This window comes from Equus quagga, chromosome 9 (genome assembly GCF_021613505.1).
Source record: "Equus quagga isolate Etosha38 chromosome 9, UCLA_HA_Equagga_1.0, whole genome shotgun sequence".
In the NCBI taxonomy this organism is placed as follows: Eukaryota; Metazoa; Chordata; class Mammalia; order Perissodactyla; family Equidae; genus Equus; species Equus quagga.
The window spans coordinates 24363780-24375804 of NC_060275.1; the positions used below are offsets into that span (position 1 = coordinate 24363780).

The window sequence follows — 12025 nt, forward strand, 5'->3', positions numbered from 1 at the left end:
AAATATTTACTGAGCAATAATTATGTGCCAGGCACTGTCCTAGGCATTAGGGTACATCAGACAAAACAGACAAAAATGTTTTGTCCTCACTGAAATTACATTCTAGTGATAGAAGCTAGACAATAAATTGTTGTTTAAGTTTTTTCCTATTATTCTCTTGGATAACGTGTATTTTTATTATTAATCTGAAGGGGTTTTGAAATACATCCTAGATACGAACCTTTTACTTGTTATATGTGTTATGAAAATATTCTCCCACCCTGTGGTTTGCCTTTTGTCTCTCATTATTTGTCTTTTGATGAGCAAAAGATCTTAACTTTAATGTAGTCAAATATATCAATCCTTTATTTTATGGTTAGAGTTTTTTGAGTCTTGATTTTCCACACCCCAAGGTCTTGAAGACATTAACCTATATTACCTTATAAAAGCTTGTATGCTTTGCCATTCACACCTAGATCTGCATCTACCTGGAATTGTTTTTTATAAGTGTGAGAAAAGAGTCCTATTTCACTTTTGTCTATATGAACATCCAATTACCCCAGCATTATTTATTGCAAAGACGTTCTTTGCCTAGTAATCTATGATCACCTTTGTCACAAGTCAAATGTTCATACATATGTCAATAAATATCTGGATCATCTTCTGTTCCATTGGTCTGTTTTTCAATCCTTTTGCCAATATCACACTATCTTATTTCCTATAAATTTATAAGTCTCAATAGTGAGTAGGCCAAGTTTTCCAAAGTTTTTTTCTTCAAGAGTGTCTTGAATATTCTCAGTCTTTAATTTTAGTACAAATTTTAGAATCAGCTTGTCAGGTTCTGGAAAATATCTGGCTGGTATTTTGATGAGGATTGCATTCACTCTGTAGAGGCATTTGGAAGAACTGACATCTTTGGTACTAATCTTCCCTAATAAACCAATAGGTCTGTGGTCAATTTCTGTAAATATTCCATGTGGGCTTAAAAAATAATATGCATTCTATGATTGTTGAGTGCAGTGTTCTATATATGGGCATGAAGTAGTTTTATTAGTTGTGCTGTTCAAATCATCTATATTATTAATGTTTTGTCTGCTTCTATCAATTACTGAAAGAGATATTTTATCCTATCTCATTATGATTGCAGATTTTTCTATTTCTCTTTGTAGTTCTATCAATTTTTGATTTATATATTTTGAGTATGCTAGTGAGAGCATACAAATCAAAAATGTAGACAAAGTCTAATTTTTAAAAGTTCAGCGAGGAAATAGAAACTAAAAAAAGTAACAATAGATTTGGGAAAAAACTTAGAAATTCTAGAATTGAAAAATAGAGCAATTATTGAACTGAAAGTTAGGTTAAAAGAATCTATCCAGATTAACATGGACAGACAAAAGGATGGGAAATACAGAGGGGTAGGTAAGAGACACAATATGCAGTTAGAATATGTAACACAATTAATTGCTATTCCTGAAAGAGAAGCAAAAGCAATATTTAAGATAAGACTGAGAATTTTTCAAAACTGATTAACTTAAGAAGCCTTTGGGGCTTAAGTAGTCCAGGACCATCTTAATCCAATTTCAAGACTGGAAGCTCTTGGTCTACCCAGAGGACTGGAAATCAAGCTGTGGTGCATATGCGGGCTGTTTCATTTCTGATTAGCCCTACCTCCCAGGGTGAAATCCTTGATGGATTCTAGATTCCTACTGCTTTTCTCTCTAATCCCAGAAGACTGCCAAAGTGCAACTCAGAAGCTCAGATATTGTATCAGCTAGTGACCAATAAGAAAAAAGAAACACTCTATATATTTCTAGGAGAGAGAAATGTAGTTGTTCATAACCAGAGAATTGGTTGTAAAAATGTTGGAGGAACTGGAGAAACAAATGAAAAAGGGTAAGTCACCCAGAGATCAGGAAGCTGCTTCATGCCCTGTTTTGGAGCCTGCTAACCCACACGATTGCCACTACTGCTGCCACTGCTGTTGAAACTGACCCACTGCTTCAACCAGAGGCTCAGGAGTTAACTCCACTCATGCTGCAGCCAACACCAAAGCTGTTGGTGCCGACGGCTGCCGTCAGAGGTGTAAAAACGGCTTCTTCCTCTATTAGCTCATCAGCATAAGACCCACAGGGGCAACACTATAGTCCTACAAAGTCAGATTTATTGACCTGTTGCAGCAAGGGAAACACCAGAGGAACCATAGAGCATCTCACCAAACAACAGAAATGATAGAGTTATAGTACCGGGAGAAGGATGGAGCTTAGGTGAAATTTAAATGATTGGATAGGCTCAAAACAAAGCAGGCCTGTGAGTAAAGGGATCAACATCATGTCTGGACTGTAAAGTGGATTCAAGGTCCTGTTTCCTTAGAAACAAAAAAATTGAGATAAATGTGGCATGTTGTGTTTAGAAACCACTTAATCTGAAACTGGAAATGGATTGAAAATTGAGGTTACTTCTCTATATCAAAGTGGCTAAAATCCTTCAGGCAAAACTGAGATGCTTCATTCTTACTGATATAGGTTCAAACAACAAGTGATTTGAGAGAAAAATATTTTTCACTGGTAAGCAGTGGCCACTTAAAGAAAAAAGTCATTATGATGCTTTAGAGCTGGAGCATGTCCTTGGAGAAAGATTCTTTCCCATTAACTTTGCAGTTGGCTTTATCTGTGGCTGTGATGTCAGCCTGATGAATGCCAAGGCAGTTTTTACTTGGTCAACATGAGTTAATTTTTACACTCTCATTCCTTTCCTCTACTTTCAGTTTTCTACTAGTGTTTGCCATTCTCAGAACCTAACAGCAAGTCAGCTGGCAAGGAAGTCTGGGAAATGGAGTTGTCAGACTTTGTGCCCCCTGAGGTATGGAGCAGAGTCTGGAAATGGGCTTGAGAGCCAAAAGGAAAATCCACTTACAGAACATGTCTCTTCAAGTTCATCAAATGCCACCAAAAACAAAATGGTCTTTAACGATGATCTCATCTTTCTAGCTTCTCATCTAGACCAAGCTCTCAGTTGATAGTTCCCAACTATCTTTCTAGTTCTTTGACACTTCAAAGAAAATGATTTTTAGATTTCTCCCAGCTATTTAAGTTGCTTGACCAGAATGGTTATTTCTGTGAAATTATCCAGTTGACCATTACTTCCGGCCCCTCTACTTTTGAATGAATCTTGCACATTTCTGTCAAACTGATCTTCCTAAACTCAGTTCTGATCATGTCAAGAGGCAGGCCCCACACATGCAAATGAGAAATGATGCCAGCTGGTTTTGGACAAGAACATTTTGCCTGTTGGTAGGCCCTGATGCTGGCCTGAATAAGGGTATGTGAGCTCAGGACATGGGACGTTTGTTATTAGGCTACACTATTCAATGTCCTTGCATTCAGTGCAACCCAAAATATATTTTTCCAAGCTATGAACCATTTCAGTAAAATTGAATCCACATGCTTTTAATTCATGGACAATCGACTCGTTAACAAATTGTATGGTGAGAACAAGTTGATGTCTAAAAACTTTTTAAACCTTGCAGTGAGTCTTGTTTCTTTAGTTATTTTTCTTAGAAACATAAAGTTTATTACACACACAAAAAATTAAACACATTAACCCCAACTTCTACAGGGTCTCAATCTGCCATGCCCTAGAGGGAGCTTAGAGTGTCTGTGGGTGGGGGAAGGCAGTGTGGCCTAAAATAGCCCATGTTTCTCCCTTTGTTGGACTGGAATTCTCCACAGCCATTGATTTCCAGTCCTCACCACCAGGTCGGTGACACCAAATTTTTTATCCAATATATTTCACAGTTTACAAAGGTCTTTGTCATCCATCGCTTCACCAGATGTTCAGTAAAAGCCCATGAAGTTAGCACCTCTAGCCAGTATTTTTATTCTCATTCAGTAAAGAGAAAGATGAGGCTCAGAGAAGTTAGCTGCCTTGCGAAAAAGGTTCAGGGTATGATAGTCAGCCTCCAAGATGGTCCCCAAGGGTTCCTGCCTCTCACATTGTACCAGGATTTGGCTGTGTGACCAACAGCAATCAGCAGAAATAATGACATGTCACTTCCAAGACTAGGTGATAAAAAAACTGTGGCTTGAGTCTTGGGGATTGTCGATCTCTCTCTCATCAGTCAATCCAGAAGAAGCCATTTATCGTATCATAAAGATACTCAAGCAATCTATGAGAGGCTCATGTGGTGAGGAAATGAAGTCTCCAGCAAACAGCCAGCAAAGAATTAAGACCTGCCAAAACCCATGTGAGTGAGTTGGAAGCAGACCCCTCAGCCCCAGTCAAACCTTCAGATAACTGCAGCCCTGGCCAATAGCTTAAGTGCATTCTCGCTTGAGATCCTGAGCCAGAACCACTCAACTAAGCCATTCCTGGATTCCTCACTCTCAGTAACTGGGAGGTAACAAATGTTCATTATTTTAAACTGCAAAGTTTTAGGGTAATTTGTTACATAGCAATGGATAACTGATGCACGGGGATACGTGTGTTCCACAATGGCATGACACAGCAGTGATACTGTATACATCTCCATCATCCCCAAGGTGGTGAATCCTATATTTACTCAGAAATACAAACAGCTTTTTTTTTGGGGGGGGAGGGGGTGAGGAAGATTGGCTCTGAGCTAACATCTGTCGCCAATCTTCCTCTTTTTGCTTGAGGAAGATTGGCCCTGAGCTAACATCTGTGCCAGTCTTCCTCTATTTTGTACACAGGTCACCAAACCCATGAACTCAGGCCACCAAAGCAGAATGCACCGAACTTAACCACCACCCCACCAGGCTGGCCCCGGAAATATAAGTAGCTTTTAAACTCAAGATACACTAGAGTTTTAGGTCATGGGGAAACTTAGAGAAGAAATAAGTTTTCCATTTGGCAATACAGAACACACGTTTGCCTTTATAATGCACTTTTTCATTCTTAAAAGCTTTTTGGCAACATTCTCTATTAGATCCCAACAGAACAGTCTCAAGCTAGAACCAACTCTGCCCTTTACAGCCCACTTTCTAGGTCATAAATATGCCCACTGGCCAGCTCCCACCCGTTCCCAGGGCTTCTACTTACCTTCAAGGCTTCCTCCTTCTGAGAAGTAGGACTACAGGTACCTTTTCAGTGCTTAACTAATGAAACTTTTAAATCATCTTACCATCGGTTCATAAAGAGCCTTATCGATGGGATTCATGGCAAACTGGGCTGCTGACAGTATTTCTGAGTCAAGGTATTCTCGATCTACATCTTAGAGTCTGCCTAAGCAAGGAGCTGCTCTACCTTTCACCAACTGATGAGTCGTGCCTGGAAGGTTCTTAAATCCTGAAGGGTTGGGACTTCCGCGACTCACTCGGCAAACCCTCTACTCTCTGCTCCACAAATCTCGGTATCTGGGCTCCCTGCCTTTTTATATTCCTGAAATCTGAATGCATTCCTCACTCTTCCCTCTCCATACTTTATACGAATTCTACCAACCACTCAAGGCTCAACAGAAACCGGAAAAGATTTTCCTGACCCCAACCCCAGCCCGCAATGAGTTCTCCCTTCCTTAAAATCCAATGATCCATTTCATTTTTCCTGTATTTCACTGGATAGATGGTTATTTCGTCTCCACAATATCATTGAAGTTCTTTGAGAAGCAGCAGCCATCAATTCTGGAGCATGCGCTCTGTGATAGGCCCCTCCCAGGCATTCCACATAGATGACCGAGTACACAGATGTCATCCCTCTATGGAGGAGTTCAGTGAGTATGGGTGAGTGCTTGAATGACTAGGAGGCTCATTAGTGTCTGCCCAACCCGGATCTCACCAGTGCATTTTGATAAATGATACAAAGGTCTAGCTCACCCCCAGAACCCCTGGACTAGATTGTCCTAGGCCTCTTGTAGACGTGCCCATCCTTGTCTCACTGTTCTCATTCCCTTTTAAAGAAACTGCCCTGTCCACAGCTCCTGACCGAGTGGCTCTGAGCACCACATGACCCCTGGCCACCACTGATTGGACCAGGGATGAGCATCTGACCCAAACTGGGCCCTTTCTTAAGGCTGTGGAAGAAAGAGAGCTCTAAGGGTCGGAGGAAATTAGATCATGGGAAGTATAGAACCTTTTAGTTCAAGGTCATAGAGTTTGGTCAGCATTGGCTGGCATTATGTCACAACAACTCAGAATTATGAGGGAGCAAAGAATCCAAAATTAAGTAGAAGAAACCAGTCTGCAGAAGGAAGCAGGAAAATGGAGTAAATGCCCAAAAGAAGTGACATGAGAATCCTTGAGGTCTCCTCAGACTGGAATGGGTCAGCTAGTTCCCCTGTGGCCGGGCAGAACTTCATTTTCTATCCTGGGATGCCTTCAAGATAGTCTTTCAGTAACCTTCTTTTATATCTGGACTAGTCTGATGGGTTTCTGTTCCTTGCAATTAGCAAAGCCTGAATGAAACAATGCCCAATGTTTTTAAAGTCAAACAGGGGGAAAGAGTGAGCAATTCACATTCATATTAATTCTGAAATATTAAAGTTACCTTTAAGCCATAGAGCATCCCTGTGTTATGGATCTTAAATATCCTCTAGTAAAAGCTTCTGACTTTATAGATGAGGAAAATGATACCGAGAAAGGAGAAGGGATTTATTCTTGGTCGCACAGCAAATGGTAGAACCAAGACTAGGATGTAGGTCCCTCATTTTGTCCAGGGTTCTTCTATTACTTTGCCATCATCCAGTCTGCTCTTTCCAATGACTGTGCTCTCCAGGGTAGGCAAACAGGTCAAAATTAAAGAGAAATAGTGAAGGTCATTAGTGTCTTCCACCCCCAATGGATTTTTGGGAGATTTCACTTAGATCTCAGGCAAGCTAAAGAAAAAGATGAGAGAGATGCTGATGCTGCATTTCTTTAAAGAGCTGGGTCAGACATAGAAGAGAGAAATGAAATGAGGTTACTGGCTACCCACTTTAAAATACAATTCATATGCATCCTAAGAGGACACCAAGAAGGAAAGTTTATCAATTTTCCCATAAAAATATGAGGTCAGTCTGTTAATAAGAGAAAAATATTGCAACTTCCTGGAGCACTTGTGCTGAGTAGGCTAAATTGCATACAGAATACCCTTGTTACATGCACCCTTACTATAACATACCCACTTGGTAATTTGATGCTTAAAACACTCAAAATTGTTTTGTGTTACAATGTATTAGATTTCCAGTAAGGGAAAAAACATCTTCACTGGTACCATCTCCTCAGGCGTTTTAGAACCTTAAATATTTTGATATTATTGCAATTAAATGAAAATGTTCGCAAAGTATTTTTATTAAGATTTAAGTTATTTAAGCGTCTCAAACAAATGAAGTAAAGGCGAGTAAGGTGCGCGGCTAAAAGATGGTAATTAGCTTGATAGATGTGCCAAGAGGATGCTAAGGAAAGGGAAATGGTCCCATAATTAGCCCACTGTCAAGGATAAATAGGCCTAAACACCAGCAGGAGAGGCTCCAGGGTCACTAAGGAATGAGAAAGAAGAGGACCCTCTTTCCTACCTTTAGCTGTAAGGGCAGTCCCTACCAACATTTTTTTTTTTTTTGAGGAAGATTAGCCCAGAGCTAACATCTGCCACTAATCCTCCTCTTTTTGCTGAGGCAGACTGGCCTTGAGCTAACATCCATGCCCATCTTCCTCTACTTTATATGTCGGACGTCTGCCACAGCATGGCTTGACAAGTAGTTCATAGGTCTGCATCCAGGATCTGAACCGGTAAACCCCAGGCCCCCCAAGTGGAACGTGTGAACTTAACTGCTGCACCACCAGGCTGGCCCCCACTACCAACATCTTTTGAGCATTTACTCTGTGCTAGGCACTGTGTTAGCACTTTATATGCATTATTTCACATACTTTATTAGGTAAGTAGTGTTACTTTTATTTTCCTCATTTTTATAGATTACAAAATACAGAGCTTAGGGAAGTTCATTAACTTTGCCCAGGTCTACTGGTTAATAAAAGATAAATCTCAGATGTTTAACACTCCCAGGCCTCACTACCTCTCATATCTGGTTCACTCTGAACACCAGCTTGATTCTTCAGCCTCCTCTGTGTGTCAGGGAACATAGGCAAAAGTAGTTCTGGGGCCACATTTATGCAATTAATTTGTAGGATTTTAAATATTTTGACATTATTAACAATATCATAACAAAAGCAGTAGAAGTAGAATCCAAGAGAAAATTCTATAGTTTGCAAATGAAAAATCTCAGGGAAGACTTTGATTGGCCTGACTTGGTCCACATGCCCACCCCTGGGCTAGTCCTTAGATTCAAGAAGGTTCTGTGATTGCCCATGCCTGAGGTCACATACTCACCCCTGTGATCAATACAACAGATCTCATGGCTGGAAGCATCACCGGAATTCCACTATTGTCATAGGGACAGAAGTGGATGGATGCTGGGCAGATAAAAACAGATACCCATAGAGTTGCCTGTTGTGACAGTGATAGACCTTGGAGTGGAGAGCCCAGAGGTGTTCCAAGAAGAAGATGAAGCATGAAGAGAGGCATGAAGACATTAAATAACACAATGTGTCCAGAATTCTGTAAGTATTTTAGATACGTCTGGAGAATAGGATGTTCATGGCAAGAGAGTTGAGATCTGAAAATTAAGGTTGTGGAGAACTTTGTGCAAGACCCTAAGGAGCTGATACTTTATCCTGAAAGCAATGGGGAGTCATGGAAGGATTTTAAGCAGGGTGATAATAGAATGAGTTCTGATTATGAGAAAATCCAGTCTTAGGGTAGATATACAAGAAGGGCTGGGAGTAGAAAAATCATTGAGGAAACTGACAATCATTCAGGCAAGAGAAAATGAGTAAGCGAACAAAAGCAGTGGCAGTGAAATTGGTGATGAAAAGACAGAGAAGAGTGATGCCAAGGAAGCAGGATTTATGAAAGACAATCTGAATTCTTACTGGAAATTAGATTGTTCAAGCTGTCCACTGATGCTCATTCACCTTCATGGCTGCCCCAACAGGACTACCAATTCAGCGAAGAACCAAAAGAGTCAATGTGAACAGAACCCAAATCCTGCTGAACTCCCTGAAGCAGCAGAAGTAATAGCCGCTGCATCCCACCACCTACAAGCCTTACATCGAAGCTGCTGGTTTTTGTGATTTATAAAGGACGCTTTAAGCTTACAACCTTGAAAATGGAATTATGAGGACAGACACTTTTCCTGTAGGTCTTTTAACAGAATTTAATGGCGAGAATTCTCAAGAGGCACCATGGTACATGAAAAGAGCCGGGTCATGAGAACAGACGGATCCAGGTTTGCTTCCTGGCTCTGACACCTCCCCTGTTCCCCGGGACCAGGGCTTAACCACTCTAAGCCTCAGTTTCCTCAGGACATATCTCCCTGGTGATAACGTCATTTCTCTCCCAGGGGTTTTGTAAGGACTAAAAATAATAACACATGGGACAACAAAACGAACTTCACAGTGTGATTAGAAATGGATCTGTTTGAATCACTAATTTGTTTTGCTCAAGGTGGCATAGAAAGAAAAGCCAAAATATGGGGCATTCATGCTTTCCACTAACAAGTGAATTCTTGCCATATATATATACTCAGGTGGCAGAATAAAGTTAACTATGTCATAAACAATGAGTTAGTTGTCACAGCGTGTACATTCAAATTGAGGTAAATTAATTCGATTTCTACAACATTTTTAAATAGATTACATTTTCTTTTTGAACTTATAACAAGTAAATGAGATTTCTTACCAAAAATGTAAACTTTTGCAATAATTGCAACCATATGGTTAAGGGTTACATTCTACAGGAGATAGCAAGAAGCGTTTGTACTTAACTGGAAGACCATCACAGGAGAGTTTATCCTTTTCAGCAAATCAGATAGTAAGAAATTTAATAATTTAGAATATGTACAGATAAAATTTCAAAAGAATATTGGTCAGACCTGGCTAAAGTTCTTTCTCGTTTGCCATTTTATGGTAAGTGATTTGTAAATATTGTTCAACTTCCTCTCTTACATTTAAAACAAAGGATAATGAACTAGCCCAAGGCTTTCTAGTCCCATAGTCATTTGGGTTGAGTCTTCTTTTTTACTCCTATTTTCTTTAAATCTGTTGAGATTTGTAGCAACAGGTCAGCCACAACTGTGACCTAGTAAAATGATGAATAGAAAAATATGGCTTTTAATTTTCTTTTTCCACTTATGGAAAGTGCCTAACACAGCACTTGGCCTGAAGAAGGAGCTCAGGCACAGGTAAATCAAGGCTCCTTCTGCTCCCTGTCTGCTCTAGGGTCTCCCTCACCCTGGAAAGTCCTAGAAGAAGAGATCCAACCATTGAAGTCCTTCCTAGTGGACTCTCTGCCACGTTTACCATGTTGATGAAAATAATCCATAACAAATCGATAAATGAAAATTTGGATGAGTTTATTCTGAGCCAAAATGTGAGGACCATGGGCCAGGGCCTTCCTTCCCGAAGGAAGGAGGGGCACGAAAGAAGTGGGGTGTACACAGAGGTTATATACCCTCAAAGAGGATGTTTCACATATGATTGAAATGTCCCTTTCACAATAGTCACAAGACTGCTCTATCGACAGCGATTGATGGACACAGCAGGTAGTAGGTCTGCTGTCTCTGTGGACACAGCAGGGTGACAGGTCTGTTGTCTCAAGCCGGGTGGTCACAGGTGAGCACAGCAATCAGTTCCTAGCCTAGGGAGAGATGCTTATCCTTACAGAAATGCCAATGTGGGGGGAGTTGCACCTTTATTTTAAGGGCATTTGTTTTTGCCATAGGAAATGTTTAAAGCAGATATACAATGCATGCTCAACAGCCATGTCAGGCCCTTTTGGAAAAACAAAGTCAGGCTGAATTAGGTTTACCCCAAATGGCTTCCTCATATTCTCCAATGTATCCTATTTCTTGCCATTTCTATTTGTCAACTATTTGGCCCTTTCTAAATCTTAGCCAGGAAATAGAGGCTGGTTTGGGGCTAATATAGTCAGAAATCTTTCACAGTAAGCAATCATAAATCAGATATGTGGAACATCTACTTTCCTCCTAAAGAAAACATAAGTAATTTCTTGCAATTCCACTCGCCTGGCTCCTCTTTGCTCTCATAGACTGGCTGAGATTTATTATAATAAAAGTAGATGCACCTTGCAGAGAACTAAAAGGAAAAAAACTCCACAAAATTAGTACAGTAAACTTTCTCAAATTGCAAATATCCATCACATAATTCTAATGTAGATGAGCCTGAATTTAAACCTGCTGAACTTGTGATGCTCCCTACTTTTACACTAAAGATCAAACCCCATATTGATGACCTCTAATTTCTGCAAGCAATGCCTCAGCGTTGCAATTGGCAGGCCGATGTGCTCACCACAGCTGGCAGTAACTCAGCTAACGTCGTCTGCAGGGGCACTTAGAGTAAGTGAATCTCTTTCAAACTGCTCTACACTTTATCTTTGCCAATTTTCTTTAAACTTTTAAATTTCTTGTTCTTCACTGGTCAAAGAGAAAAGAAAATTTGATGGAATTTACAGAATGTCGAATCTACACATCACCACACCCCGAAAAGGCAAGACAATCCATTTATTTGAAAAGGGAATATGAGAGTTTAATGAATGTGAATGAGTAAAATTTCAAGTCCAGACTATCACATTCAATGCACAAACACAAGTCTGAAGTTCAAGCAAACGTGTTTGAAGACTGTGAAGAGCACCACGGGGTCGGCCCGGCGGCGCAGCGGTGAAGCACGCACGTTCTGCTTCGGTGGCCCAGGGTTGGCCTGTTCGGATCCCGGGTGCGGACATGGCACCCCTTGGCAAGCCATGCTGTGGCAGGCGTCCCACATATAAAGTAGAGGAAGATGGGCACGGATGTTAGCTCAGGGCCAGCCTTCCTCAGCAAAAAGAGAAGGATTGGCGGCAGTTAGCTCAGGGCTAATCTTTCTGGGGGCGGGGGGGGGGGGAAGCACTAAACCAAGGCAATAGGCGGTGTTTGAAAAAATGAAAAGAAATGATTTATCAGATGCAAAACCTTACACTGTGTAATGCTCTACTTCTTTGCCTA

The 12025-nt window shown here is 40.6% G+C and overlaps 1 long non-coding RNA gene across 1 annotated transcript in view; it reads right to left on the minus strand.

The window, feature by feature from the left end:
* The window catches only part of LOC124245003 (uncharacterized), a 38618-nt gene that overhangs the window by 6513 nt on the left and 20080 nt on the right, over positions 1–12025 (minus strand). The window lies entirely within an intron of this gene.